The sequence below is a fragment of the Lissotriton helveticus genome, chromosome 1_1 (assembly GCF_964261635.1).
Source record: "Lissotriton helveticus chromosome 1_1, aLisHel1.1, whole genome shotgun sequence".
Lineage (NCBI taxonomy): Eukaryota > Metazoa > Chordata > Amphibia > Caudata > Salamandridae > Lissotriton > Lissotriton helveticus.
In genome coordinates, this window is record NC_136057.1 from 1,618,038,794 (window position 1) to 1,618,053,921 (window position 15,128).

The window sequence follows — 15,128 nt, forward strand, 5'->3', positions numbered from 1 at the left end:
TGGACTTGGACCCTGTGTCAGCCCGTGTGTTGTGTGTTGTATTTGTGTATTTGCGTACCTGCGGCATCGTCCGCGGTGGCCCAGTTGATGGTAGTGCAGTAGCAGGTACATGCCCGGATGCATATGTAGGGCTGGGTCCATGGCGTTCATGACCGGGTGGTGACGACAGGCTCTGTGCTATGGTGCTCTGCTATTGAGTTTCCGCCGTCTCTGGTTGGGCGGTGTCTCCGCTGCGGTGCGTCTGCCTGTTTGGGCCATCCTAATTTGTGGAGCGGGGAGGACGTCATTCCGCACGGCGGTCAGTCTCCATTACCTACCACTGCTGCGGTGGCGGGCGCACTTTGATGGCGGTGCACGTCGCTCCGCGGCGGACGGGAAATGACCTATGTTTTGCTATAGTAATATGGCGGACATGAGTTTCGCTGCTCGCAGGCGGAAAAAGGCGTTTTTCTGCCCCGCCAGCACCGCAGTGGTGCCGCCGCCCGACATCCTAATGGACCCTATAGTGTGTGAGTGAAGCATCTGAGTTTTATCTATGTTTAATTTGTAGCCAGAGAATCTACCAAACTGCTCAGCCAAAAGCTTTATGTCAGGAAGTGCTGCGGTAATGTCGCTAGTGAGAACCACAATATCATCGGCATATGCCAATGCTCTGTATTTATTATTATGAACACTGACCTGTTTAATATCAGTGCTTGAATTACGTCTATAATAATCTCTAACGTTTGTTGCCATTTGAAGTTGAGAAATGAGCGCACCAGCCCGCCCCAGGGGTGCTGGAATGACCTTCAGGGTGGGGGTGCTAGGCATTGTGCCACTTCACTAAAATCACAGGGAATTTGAGCAATTAATCTGTTAAGGTTAAGGCTGAGTTGACATTGATGGGATTCAGATTTGTGATCTGTAGACTAACAAATCTCAGTGTTGAGTGCTTAGCTCACAATGCTATAGTGCCTCCTACAAGTGATACATATATGCTAATTGGAATTCAGAGTTGATATTATTAGCAAACAGTAGTCACTTAACATGGCTAAGCTTTCCGTCCTAAATTGTAATTTAAAAAATATAGCAAATGTTCTCTAGCTCAACTTCAGATTGAAGGCAACCATTTGTTTTACATCACCTAAATGGGTGTTGAGATTGAGAGGCACTTTGCTCCTTGGACCCTAAGAATAGCAGAGTGCTTGCGATTTCTAAATTGTAGTTGTAATTGATAGGCCAGGAGGGTTCTAGTAACCAACGGATACGTGCCAGACGATATGTTACACAATGTGGTAGTCCTTGGGGTTCAGGCGCATACTTCACAGGTGCTGCTACGTCAAATAGAGGGAAAATACAAAGATCACAGTTGAAAGTCTGTATAAATATCATATAAAGAGAAAAGTTAAAAGTCTGCATAACTATCATAAAATAGCATAATATATTATTATGACATGTAAAATGTACCCCTAATGCATTGCACTGGTTATAATGTCGCAAATTGTGGTGCTAAATAAAATTTACTGATTTATTTTCGCATTGTACTTTTCACCTTGTGCGCATCAAACAAAGGCCACCATGTCCCTTGTTCTGTTTTTACCTTTTACATTTTTTTATTGGTTTTACATGATAACAACATCATAAAGGCAGTGTACAACTTAAAGGCAAGGTCAGTGTACAATCTTCTGCTCCTTCAGCAGCATTACGGGGATACAAAGCATTTAACAGTAAACAACACCACTGCATTTTATGAGCAATATAGCTGTCATTCTCAACTGTGAACGTTGATCAATTATTATATCACTTTACTATCATTCTGTTTTGACCTTTCTAAACATAACCTATGCTCTTGGCAAGGTTCAATATTTAGAGTTACGATGTATACACACCAAGTAGGGGTTCCCTGGTAGATGGCCAGACTCTGATACTCTTCGTGGACTTATGACGTTGAATAAGGGCAAACAACTGCTGTCATATGGTTAAAGCTAAGTCGGGTGGGAACTGTGGAGCACAGTTCATAAACAATGAGTGGAAGCCTCTCATGTATTTCAGGAAGGTGACATGTAATGCCAAGTTCCACGTTATACATTTTCAACATCTGCACAGTTCTTCCATCACCCCAATCATGCTCCAGGAAATATTCCCTGCCCATTCAGGGTGCCTTCTAATTTTCTCAGCTGTTCGGTTGACCTAGTGCACTTGGTAATGTCATGTGTGACCATGCAGTCGTTGTGGGAGAAGGTGGTTGCTTGATTGAATGGAATAGAAACAGTGGCGGCTCGCAGAGGGAGTGCTAAGGGGTGGCAGGGCGAGGAAGGGATAGGGTGGAGGGGTAGTGGAGTCGGACATACGACGGCCGGGAGTAAAGTAAGTAAATAAATAAAACTATTTAGCTTGAGCTCACTGCAACGCCGAGTTGGCGATGCAGCGAGCGCAAGGTAAACAGTTTAATGCAGAACCAAATGACTGTAGTGGGTCAGTGGCATAGCAAGGTTGCCGAGGGGCCTTGTGCAAAGCGGGAAAATAGGTGCCTTTCAGTCGATGCCCCAATCCTACGAGTACACACACTCACATGCATATGTGTACACACACACACACACGTGTTACCATCCTTGTGGGGACTATGGGGCTCATTATGATGGCGGGAGGACATCAGCCCGCCCGCCACCATAACGGTGATGGGACCGACTGCCAGACATGCGGTGGTCTCACCTGGCCAATTAGGAAGCGCCCGCCATACTGGCAGGCGCATACTGCCCTTTTTCCATTGCGGACAGTGTTGCTGGCTGTAGCACCGTCCTCAATGGTAAAAGAGCATGTACAGCATTTCCCTGCACCACGTGGCAGGCACCATGCAGTGCCTGCCATTTGGTGCAGGCAACTGCAGGGGGATACCATGGATATCCCCCTAGTGCACCCCCCCGGCTCCCCAGGGGGCCCGCAACGTGCCCCCGTAGCCAATCCCTACCAGCCTTTCTATGGCGGCAACGCTGCCATGGAAAGGCCAGTTACCGCACCCATCCTAATAGGGATGGCGGTGCCTGGTAGGCGCGCCCCCATATTAGTGGTCAAGTCCGGGTGGCAATCGTAACGATTGCCAGCAGGCGGAAAAGCGGCGGATGGACTTTCTGTCCGCTGCGGGACCCCTGCCATCATAATATGGCGGGGGTAAATGAAGTTGGGATGGTGGGCGGATCGCCACTGCTGGCCCGGTGGTGGCGATCCGCCTGCCAATATAAACACCCCTTAAATGTAGATACATGCCTTGTAAGGGCTTACCTTTCCCAATATTTTTTAATTATATTAATAGAATTTTTTTTTATAAGAAGTTACTTAATCTGGCTCCAGCTTCAAATTAGCAAATATATTGTTATTTAATTTCACACACAAACCCATCCTTGGGGACTTGAACATGTGCTACCATCCTTCTGAGGACCGGCTCAATAATTACCATTTGTGACTGAATACAGTCAAAGACACATGGCCAAATATTTATTTTATTAACAATATACACACATGCCATCATAATCTAATCATAGATTGCTACACATATCTATCCTAGGGGTACACAAAAGTGGGATTACGCTAATAATGAGTCACAAAATATCATATATCATGATTATGGAAAGGCACGTAAAACTGTATCTAACCCATTGCTTAGTACTCCAAATCTTAAGAGATAAGGAAACTAGCACTTAAAGAAAATAACAGATGAAAACAAACAATTTGTTTAAGTGAAGCCCAGAGTTTGATTAGTTGCTTATACTTTTAGTCAAAGTAGCTATTACACATCTCCCTAGGAATGCATGTCATGTTATTGTCTGCATAGGAATGGTGTGTGGTGAAGCACACATAGGTGGTATGTGATCGCAGTAGTACAGCGGTATCTACAGTGATGCTGTCTACAGCCAGTATGAAAGCACTCACAAAAGTAGAGTGTGAAGATGACAACATTCAAGTCCCCACAGAGATGGTATACGAGTATAGGAGTGTTCAAGTCCTCACTGAGATAGTGTGAAGGTAATCATATCCAAGTCACAACAAAGATAGTGTGTGATTATTGGGATGTTCATGTCGAAACAGAGATATTGTTTGACTATGATTGTGTTCAAGGCTTCACTGTAATAGTGTGTGATGACAATGCTCAAATCTTCACACAGAAAGTTTGAAGATTATGATGCTCAAGTCCAGAGATTGTGTGCACTTGTAGTAATGTTCAAGTCCCCATACAGATTGTGTTTGGTAAAGTGATGTTCAAGTTCCCATAAGGAGAGTGTCTGTTATACCAATGTTCATGTCCCTGCAGAAGTAGTTTGTGGTTATTGGGATGTTCAAGTCCCCAGAGAGATGGTGTGAGAAGATAATCTTGTTAAATACCCCACTGAAATACAGGGTAAATACCATGTTCAAGTCTCCACACAAATGGTAGGGATATTCAAGTCCAAACAGAGATAGTGTATGAGTATATGAACATGCAAATCCCCAGAGAAATGGTGTGAGAAGGTAATCATGCTCAGGTCTCCACCATGACCATGTGATTTTAAAGTCCTCACTGAGATAATATGTGGGCATAGGAATGTTCAAATCCCATAGAAGAAAGAGTGTGGGCATAGGGCTGGTCAAGTCCCCACTGAGATAGTGTGTGTAGATAACTTTATTCAAGTGCTTACTGAAATAGTGTCTAAAGACAATGTTCAGACCCCACACCAATGTGGTGTAAAAATTATGATATTCAATTCTCTACAGAGATAGTTTGTGACTACATGGATTGTGTGGTTGAAGGGATGTTCAGAAAATGTGTGCGATTATAATGTTCACATTGATAGTGTGTGAAGGTAATCATGTCCAAGTCCCCACAAAGATAGTGTGTGATTATTATTGATGTTCAAGTCCCCACAGAGATAGTGCATGAAGATGACTGTGTTTAAGTCCCCACTGAAATAGCATGTAAAGACAATGCTCAAATCCCCACACAGTGAATGTGAAGATGATGTACAAGTCCAAACAAACATGTTATATAACGCTTCATTGTCAAAATATTGAAGTTAAAAATATCGAATGTTATATATATATAAAATAATAAATATTAAAGATGTTAAATAATAAAAGTAGTTAAAAATAAATAAAATAGATTTAATATCAATTTTAAAAAAGAATAAATAAACGTCATTAAAAAAATTAAACACACATACATAATAATTCATATATATTTCATTTGAAACAATTAACAAACTATTCATTTTAATTTATTTTATAATTAAAAAATTATATAAAAATGTACATATATATACATGTGCGTGTACCAATAACATAACATCTAATTAAAAAACATTCTTTTATAAATTGAAACATTAAACTAATTCAAAATCTTCAAACTTAAATTTCTCACTCCAGTTAGTGCAACAGTAGGGAAAGTGTTGGATAGCGTAGGGGTAAAAATTACTATTCCCACTCCCGTGAGTGGAAAAGTAGGGAAAGTGTTGGATATGGGAGGGGTAAAAATTACTATTCCCAATTCCAGGGAGTGCAACAGTAGGGAAAGTGTTGGATAGCGGTGGGGTAAAAATTACTATTCCCATTCCAGTGAGTGCAACAGTAGGGAAAGTTTGGGATAGCGGATAGCGGAGCGGTACAAATTACTATTTCCACTCCAGTATTCCCACTCCAATCATTGTAAAAGTAGGGAAAGTGTTGGATAGCAGAGGGGTAAAAATAACTATTCCCACTCCAGTGAGTGCAACAGTAGGGAAAGTATTGGATAGCGAAGGGGTTAACATTACTATTTCCACTCCAGTGAGTGCAACTGTCGGGAAAGTGTTGGATAGCAGAGGGGTGAAAATTACTATTCCCACTCCAGTGAGTGCAACAGTAGGGGGAGTGTTGGATAGTGGCGGGATAATATTTACTATTCCCACTCCACTAATTGTAAAAGTAGGGAAAGTGTTGAATAGCTGAGGGGTAAAAATAAATATTCTCACTCCAGTGAGTGCAACTGTAGGGAAACTGTTGGATTTCAGAGGAGTAACAATTAATATTCTCACTCCAGTCAGTTTAAAATTAAAAACAAACTAAATTTTAAGAGCAATAAAAATATTTTACAAAATAAATTAATTAAAAAATATATAAATATGTTAAAAATTGAAATACAAATATATTTAATATTAAAAAAATAAAGAAAATATTATAATGTTAAATACATATAAGAAGTACCTACAAATACTCTATTAAATAAAATAAAAAATTATTTCCAAACAAATACATATTTGTTATTTAAAATTATTTAGAAACAAAAACCTACCCTATAACACCACACAATTCCCAACACACATCTAAATTAAAACAAAAATTACTTCCTTAGCTAACATCATCAATGACCAATTAAAGAAATATTATTAATTAAAACAAAAATCATACAAATTATTTAACTTCCCACACTTTACCTCATAATCCCCAAAACCCGCAGTTAAAATTAAACTATAAAAAAATAATTACACGACCTCTATGGAAGGGAAACATGGCGGCCGCTGGTTAAGCGGTCGTAGTGCTCCGGTATGAGCTCCTGGTGAAGATCACCACATCATGTAAAATATCCCCTAAATTTCATTTTTTTGACACCCACGATAGTCGGGGGGGCTGAGTCCTGTCCTCGAGGCACCCCGCTTCTGTAGCGCCGGAGTTCTTCGCGGCGGGGATGCAGAGCCGCTACATTAGGATTGATCCACCGGCGGTCCGCTTTCAGCTCGATGGCGGAGTCGCAGCTGAGAGCGGGGAGGACGCTGGTTGCTGTCGGATGCGAGTGATTGACCTTCCGGGACTCTGCTCTGCCTCTGCCTCGTACTACAGCTGCTTGGGAGGCTGTGGAGTCGGACAGCCGGGGTCTGCAGCGTGCTTCCCTCTGTTGAGGGTGTGGCAGTCTCCACAACGCGAGATAAGTAAACAGAATTTCATCTTTATTTTTGCCGAGGAAGCTTTTAAAGATACGGCAAGCGTTGACTTCGGTAAACAGAGGCCCCCATATCTGTTCTTAGATTACTCTGAGAAAACTCTCCAGCCATATTTGCATGAAACGCGGGAGATGGTGATTGAGAAAAAACAACCACAATCACCACAATCACCGCTACCTCGTCTCCGATCAGCCGCGCTGGAGCTGAGGAGAGGGAGGTTACTGAGAAGCCTGGGGCAGCCATATCACGCAGTCTCCTCTGTTAAAAACTCGTGTAGTGCCCCAGAACTTACAAGTGAGCCGCCGAGCATACTGTCAACACATAACCACATACCAGCATCAACATCATTTGGGGAAGAGGGGGCAATAAAGACTGTAGTTGCTCCTGAGTTAACAGCAAAAGCGCCACCCACCTTCAGTAAAACAGCCTGCAAAAGAGGGCGGAGGAAGAAAGGTGCTCCACTAGAGGATAAGCTTGGAGTATTGGGCTCACCTAGTGGGGAGGTAGACGACACAGTAGTGGGAGCACTGGGATTAGACAAAAAATCCTCCTCTTACTTAAGTATAGAGGTTAAAGGTAGAGGCACTAAAACCGGCTTGAAGTCTAAAACGAAAACGAAAACTAAAACGCAGAATACTGTATCTGAGAAAAGCGCCAAGATTACCCCCTCCTTACGCTCCTACTTTAAAGCAATACCCCAGATATTACATCTGTCAGGAGATCAAACCATGTCATCCGGTCCTGAATTGAAAGGTTCTCTTCCAACGGATAAGGTTTCTCCCCTTCAGGCTTCTGGGGTAATAGAGGCAATAGATCAAGGACCAGAAGAAGGGCTTATAGAACCTGAAGTCAGTGAAGTCAGTGAATTAAGTCTAGGAGATGTAGATAACGAGAAAGGGTCAGGATCGCAATCTTCTCTCGCTCAGGAGGGGGCAGTACCAGTTCCCCCATCAGGAGATTCAGAGGTCTTGATTGTCACTGAGGTTGCTCCTAGTGGATCGAATGAAGAAGCCGGAGCAGTTGGGGGAGATCTCTTTGATCAAATTGAACACTCCATAGACTCCCTCACGGATCAATCCAAGTTTGACGCCAAAGATGACATAACTCCGGCGTCCATACTAGGCATGTTTTCAGCTTTAACGCTGGAAATAAGAAAGGGCTTCGCTGAGTCTTCTGTAAATCAAGCTGCAAATCAAGCTGAAATAAGAAGCTTCTGTGAATCACTTGAAAATAAAATCGAGGGACTCGCCATAAGAACGGGAGTCCTTTAAGAGACTACAGCATCACTCTCTGTCTATCTGGACCAGGCGAAAGTAGATATTCAGAAGCTTTCTAGAGAGGAGCAAGCACTTAGTGAAAGGATGGAGACGTTGGAAAACAATGCGAGGCGGGGAAATCTCCGAATTTTGAATGTGCCCGAAGGCTCAGAGGGCTCTGACTTAAAACAGTTTATAACGGGTTTGTTGAAAGAGTCCCTGAACTTAAACCTCTCACTAGAAGAGCTAGCATTGGATATCCAAAGAGTTCATAGGGATCCCTTTAAACGTAACCCCTAGAGACCTAAACCACGTAAAATCTTGGTAAATTTCCATACATATGTATTGAAGGAACAAATACTTAATGTTGCGCTAAAGCAAAAATCTCTGGTTGCAAAAGGGTTCACATTCTTAATAAGGTCAGATCTCTCAAGAATTACTTTGGAGAAGCAATGGGAGTTCGGGAGGCGCCTGGAAGCTTTTAGAGCATCGGGTGCCTCAGCTCAATTAACATTCCCTGCTGGCATGAAAATAATGTATAACAATAAGACGACCAATATTAGAACAGTGCAAGCAGCTGATGAACTTCTGATGCAGATGGGAAGTAATAGGAAGTCCTAATTATAAGACCTATTAAGAAGAGCCGGCGTCTATGGCCACTCCATGACTTCTTTGAGTTCTTATGCATATAGAGCAAAGGTAATTCCCTTAATGATATAATAAGCAAGGCAATTAATTGAGCGTCACTATTAGATTCGTTTCTTTTATTTTCTCACATTTATATTGGTGGGGTATCTCTCCAGGAGTTCACGGAGGGGCGCTATCAACCGGTCATCGTACCGGTTAGATATCGCAAGGGTTTTCCAGGGAATGGGAGGTGGGAGGGTGGGAGGCACGAAGCTAGGGTAGGTGGTGGGGGGTGGAAAAAAAGTAAAAATGTCCTCAGAAAGCCAAGATATGATAAACTTGATAGAAAAAAAGTGGTATCGCAATCTTTTGAAATGAATTTTAGACAACAATGGGACGGTCTAGTTTTATCTGCTTATCTCTTTCTCTTGTTGGACACGTATGTTTAAGATGATTGACATAAAATACCTCTCCTGGAACATTAATGGCCTGCGTACCAAACCAAGGGCAAACAAAATTATGCAATACTTACGGGATTTGGATGCGCAGGTCATTATTCTCCAGGAGACTCACTTATCACATTCAGAGATGAAGGATTTAATCAAAAGAAATAGGTGGATAGACTTTGCGGTCTCAACTACTCAGGCCAGTAATACTAGAGGGGTTTCTATAATTTTCAAGAAAGGAGCTAAAGCTAGGCTCCTATCTCAACAGGTCGACCCAGGTGGTAGATGGGCCATAGCCTCTGTGGTAATAGCAGGCTCCCAAACCACAGTTTTGGGCTACTATGAGCCGAACCAGGATGATCCTACTACATTGGAGACTATGTTTTCATATTTGCTCTCCTTTTCAGAGCCAACTATTATAGCTGGTGATTTTAACATTGTCCTAGATCCAGTTTTGGATAAATCCCCCAATAGTCGATCCATAGCTTTGTCAAAATCTAGGCTAGTGTTACAATCAGCAATGAAAACATATGATTACCTTGACATATGGAGAGAAAGGTCCGGGGACCAGCAGGGTGTGTCTTTCCGGAATTATAAATATAAACACCAGTCTAGGATAGACTTTATTTTAATCAGTCGGAGGCTGGCTGAACATGTAAGATCTATTGAATACTTACCTTTGCATCTCTCAGATCACTCTGCAATATTATTGGACCTAACCTATGTAACGGAGAGATTGCCTTCTAGATGGTCCTTTGATCGTTCATTTCTTTTTTCACCTGACGACATGATATATCTCAGCAGAGAAGCGCATAACTTTTTTCTGATCAACAACGACTCAGCAACCACAAGGATCATCTGGGATTCGTTCAAAGCATTTTTAAGGGGACTCATAACAGTGAAAGTGTCATACAAAAGGAAGCAATATAAGGAACAAACTTTGTCCATAGAGGAAAAGATAATAAATCTCCAGCGTCTTATAGACAGTAGTACTGGGGCAGATGAGTCCATCATAAATAATTACAGAAAAGAAATGGCGACTTTGAAAGCCAATCTGTGTACAGTACTGAATCTTAGATTGCAGCAGAGATGGGAAGCAAGCAAATTAGCCCATTTTGAGTACAGTGAAGGTGCAGGTAAAATGCTTGCGTGGAAGACTAAATCAGACCAAGTCCGGAACAACATTGCAAATATCAAGGTGGGCAACGATTCCTTTACATCGGACGTTGAAATTAGAAAGGCCTTTAAGGAATTTTTTGAGTCTATTCATAAGGAGGACATTGTAACCCGTCCTGAGGAGGTCAACGATTGGCTAAGATATCTGAATCTCCCTAGTCTTACATATGATCAGTCTCAAATTTTGGAGGGTACCATCACTGAAGGAGAAGTTAGGGCTGCTATAAAAAAAAGTAAGAAGGGAAAGGCAGCGGGGCCCGATGGGCTACCTGCGGAAATTTATAGAATCTTAGAGGATGAGATAGCCCCTTTCCTTACTAAGATGTTCAATCAGATTCGTCTTCAAGGTCAGAACCCCCCGTCATCATGGGACAACGCATCAATCACACTCATATTGAAACCTGGGAAGCCTAAGGATGCCTGTGAATCTTACAGGCCAATATCAATCTTAAATGTGGACTATAAGATCTTCGCCACAACTTTAGCCTCAAGGTTGGCCTTGGTAGCCCCGTCAGTCCTCCATGTAGATCAAAAAGGATTTGTAAAGGGCCGACAGTTATATGAACTGACATACGACTTAATAGGGGCAATAGATATCGCAGTGTCACAGAACTTGCCCTTGACTGCTCTCACTCTGGACGCAACCAAGGCCTTCGACAGGGTTAATTGGGTTTACCTGTCGGGGGCCTTGGCCAAATTTGGAGTGGGGAAGAGATTCTGTCGTGTAGTTAGTTTGTTGTATGCCAGTCCATCGGCGAGCCTATTAATCAACGGGGAGTTGTCAGACCCTTTTAATATAACTAGAGGGACTAGGCAGGGGTGCCCGCTTTCCCCCTTCTGTTTGACTTTTACATTGAACCTCTCGCACAACAACTGAGGAGAGAGAATGCCATCATTCCTTTTTGTCACAGAGGGTGGGAAAAGAAGGTGGCGTTATGTGCTGATGACCTGCTTGTTCTTACATCAGACGTAACAACGGCACTCCCAGTTATATTTGAAATTGCTCAGGGGTTTGGAAAGATTTCAGGGTACCAGATTAATACATTAAAAACAGAGATGCTGGTCTGGAATGATGATCCAAGTCTACTGGAAATACAGGCGGGTGAATCTTTGCGCTATCTGGGCTTAAATATCATAAAAGATATTAATAAGCTTGCTACTGTAAATCTTATAGCAATTATTAAAGAGTGTAGGAAATTAATGCATGCATGGTCCCACCTTCACTTATCCCTGATTGGGAGGGTTAATCTCGTTAAAATGTCCATTTTGCCTACATTTTCATTTCTTTTTAACACCATTCCCCTTTATTTTGATCAGACTCATATAACTAAAATACAGTCAGATATCACTTCCTTTATCTGGAACAAAAAACTACCAAGAATAGCTTGGAAGAAGCTTAGACGGCGTTGGGAGAAGGGGGGTTTAGCTGCACCAGACTTAAAGTTATATATGTGGGCTTTTCAGCTCTCACACATACGAATGCTCCTAAAAAAACCTACTGACTATGGGGTAGGATTAATGTTTTCAGCTATGTTGGAAGGGGAAGGCCTCAGCCAGTCGGGATATTTATTCAAATTTGGCAACCCGAAATTCTTTAAAAAGATCAAATTGAAGGTCCTGCTTGGTTTGGCGAAAACCTGGTCTGAGGCAATAAAATCAATTAAACAGGGGTATTACTGCGATAAAACACCGCTTTGGGGGTTACCTGATAGTCCAGCCTGGTTGGAAGATATTCTTGCCACTCCTTTGAGAGAGGCAGGCCTTAAAGAATGGGGGGATCTCTTCTATGAGGGGGACCTGCTTTCATGGGAGTATTTACAGAATAAAATAGGTCCAACCCTTTCGAGGTTTAAATACATACAAATGAGGAGCTGGACACAGGCATATAAAGATCCACCTACAAAAAGCAACAGGTTTCCTCTTGGAGGGCATAGTCAATTAATAACCAATCTGGTAAATATCCCTACAACAAAAAGTGAGATTTCACAATGGTATAAACTCCTACTTGATGAATCTGATGGGGAATTTAAACTACCAACTCAACTTTGGGGTGACTTAATAACGAGCCAAGACATACAAGAACTCTGGTCTACCTCATTTGAGCTTTTAAAAAGTCTGGTCAAACCCTCATGGCTTCGCAGAAACCATCTTTTTACCCTTCATAGGGCGTATTATTCTCCCCAAAGACTATCCAAATTTGCCTCAGGAAATCCAGTGGCATGTGCAAGGTGCGGGCTGATTGCAGCTTCAGATATTCACATTTTTTTTAATGTCCCCGGATTGCTGCATATTGGGATGCCATAGGTGAGACTCTTACGGCATCGTTGGGTCTCCCAGTTATCATGGATTTACCGTTAGTGATCTTTGGAATCCTGAGGACACCTCAAAACACAGCCAAAAGCCTGGTGTTTTACACGGTCCTATTGGCGAGGAGGGAGATCTGTAGGAGGTGGAAGGATCCTCTCCCTCCTTCCCATGGGGATTGGTTGGCATCCAGTCTTCAGACGGCACGTATGGATCTAGCCAGATCTGGAAATCAAACTAAAAGGGCCTTTTGGCACATGTTTGTATGGGCACAATAAAGATCCGGGTTTTATTTATTTATTTTTTATTTTTTTTCCCCGGGTCCAATGATTACACTACTATGGTGCCAAAATTCAGAAGTTATCCGGTCACAGCCCGGCCTAGGCCCTGTAGTAGGCCTCCCCATTGGTAGCCAAAATGGATATCAAGCTAACGACAGTTGTGGGACTTATAGCCTTCCCTCTCCGAATGGTCCCTTCCAGTTATAATACTGTGTCAACTGTACCTATGCTTATTCTAAATGGCTTTCTTAAAACCATGGTGGATATGAGGACAATAAAAAAAAAAAAATAATTACACAATTTAAACTTATTTTCAATTAAAAAACTAATAGTATTTAACAACTAATTATAATGTAAGTAAAATTAATTTACTCCCCACAATGTACCCCTATAACAGTAAAACCCACACACAAAAAATATAAACAAATACCCTAATTAAATATAAATTAATGAATTAATAATAATGATCACCTAATTTTTAATTAAGTAAACAAAAATTACTTCCCACCCTTTACCCCATAAACCCCACAACCCACACCTAAAAAACTTACTAATTATCATAATTAATTATCAGTTAATTAGTTAATAGAAATTAACAACTAATTATTACTTAATTAAACATAAATTACTTCTTACCCTTTACCCCTATAAACCCCACAATCCACACCTAAAATTAGTTACACACACAATTTCTGTAATTAATTTTATATCAATTAATTAATATTAATTAAGAACTAGTTATTAATTAATTAAAAATAAATTACTTCCCACCCTTTACCCCATAAACCCCACAACCCGCACCTACAAAAATTGCACAATTACTATTATTAATTATCAATAATTAAATAATATTAATTACCAACCAATCATTAATTACAAATAAATTACTTTCCACAATTAACGCTATAAAATCTAAATTAAATAAATAAAAAATAATCATTAATTTCTTAGAATTAAATAACTTTCTACCGTATTCCCCTATAAACCCACAACCTGCTACAAAATTGCAAAATGCAAAATGTAAATGAAATAAAATTCATAACTACTAAAAATGTAACACATATATTCAAAAACATAAACAATTCTTATACAAAAAACATACATCGCATACATTTAAAATATAAACTAAAATACATAACACTAATTAATAAATGGATATTTTAAACATCTATATCTTTGTAAACAATATTATTGACTTCTATATTTTTAAAAACAATATTTGTCTTAAATTCGATATTTTTGATCACGATATTCTTGCTGTCGATATTTCTGAATTACGATATTTCCAACTCGATATTTGTGTAAATCGACATTTCTAACTCGATATTCTGTCTCAGCACCATGTGGATTTATAGAGCATGGCTCATCACCCTTGAGGGTATCCAGGCGCTGAGTAGGGCAGTCAAAAACAAGAAGGAGCTTAGAGGGTAAAGCTAGTCAATAGGTCGCCCTCCACTCAATATGCAATAAATACAAAACAAGACCTAGACTATTAAAGCACTTGAAAAATTCCACCCTTATTCAGTATATTTCGTTTGTTGCCTTCTATTTGCAAACCTTTCTCCCCTTTCTAAGTATTGAGTGGGGTAGCCGATATACCTAAGGGTAGTGCTATATTCAAACAGTTGCCTGATTCTCATACAAAACTAAAATACAGTTGTGAGACCAATCATACCACACTTAATCTCGTGTCCAACATATATAGTGCTAAACCGAAAAAAAGTGTGCAAGAGCGAGATGGCACCTCACGGGCGCACCACTAAACGGGGACCTGACTGGTACTCGCCAGGACAGCCCTGTTGTCATCATCGGTACCATCAAGCTCGAAACAGAAAAATAGTGTCCAAACACACAAGAGATTTGTGGAAAAGTGCAGTGAACATAAAGCAAAAAAAGTGACCAGTACAGTGTCAGTCAGAACATTAAAACACTCATACTACAACACAGACAGTACAATTTTATTCAGTTTCTTGTGTTGTGTATGGAAGGATAAAAAGAAAAAAGTAGATGTGGTTATCACCTATTTAACCACTCATACTTTTACTTGCCGACATGTTTCATTGCCTTTTAGGTTTTAGGCAATTTCATCAGGGCACCATATGTATTAAAGCCACT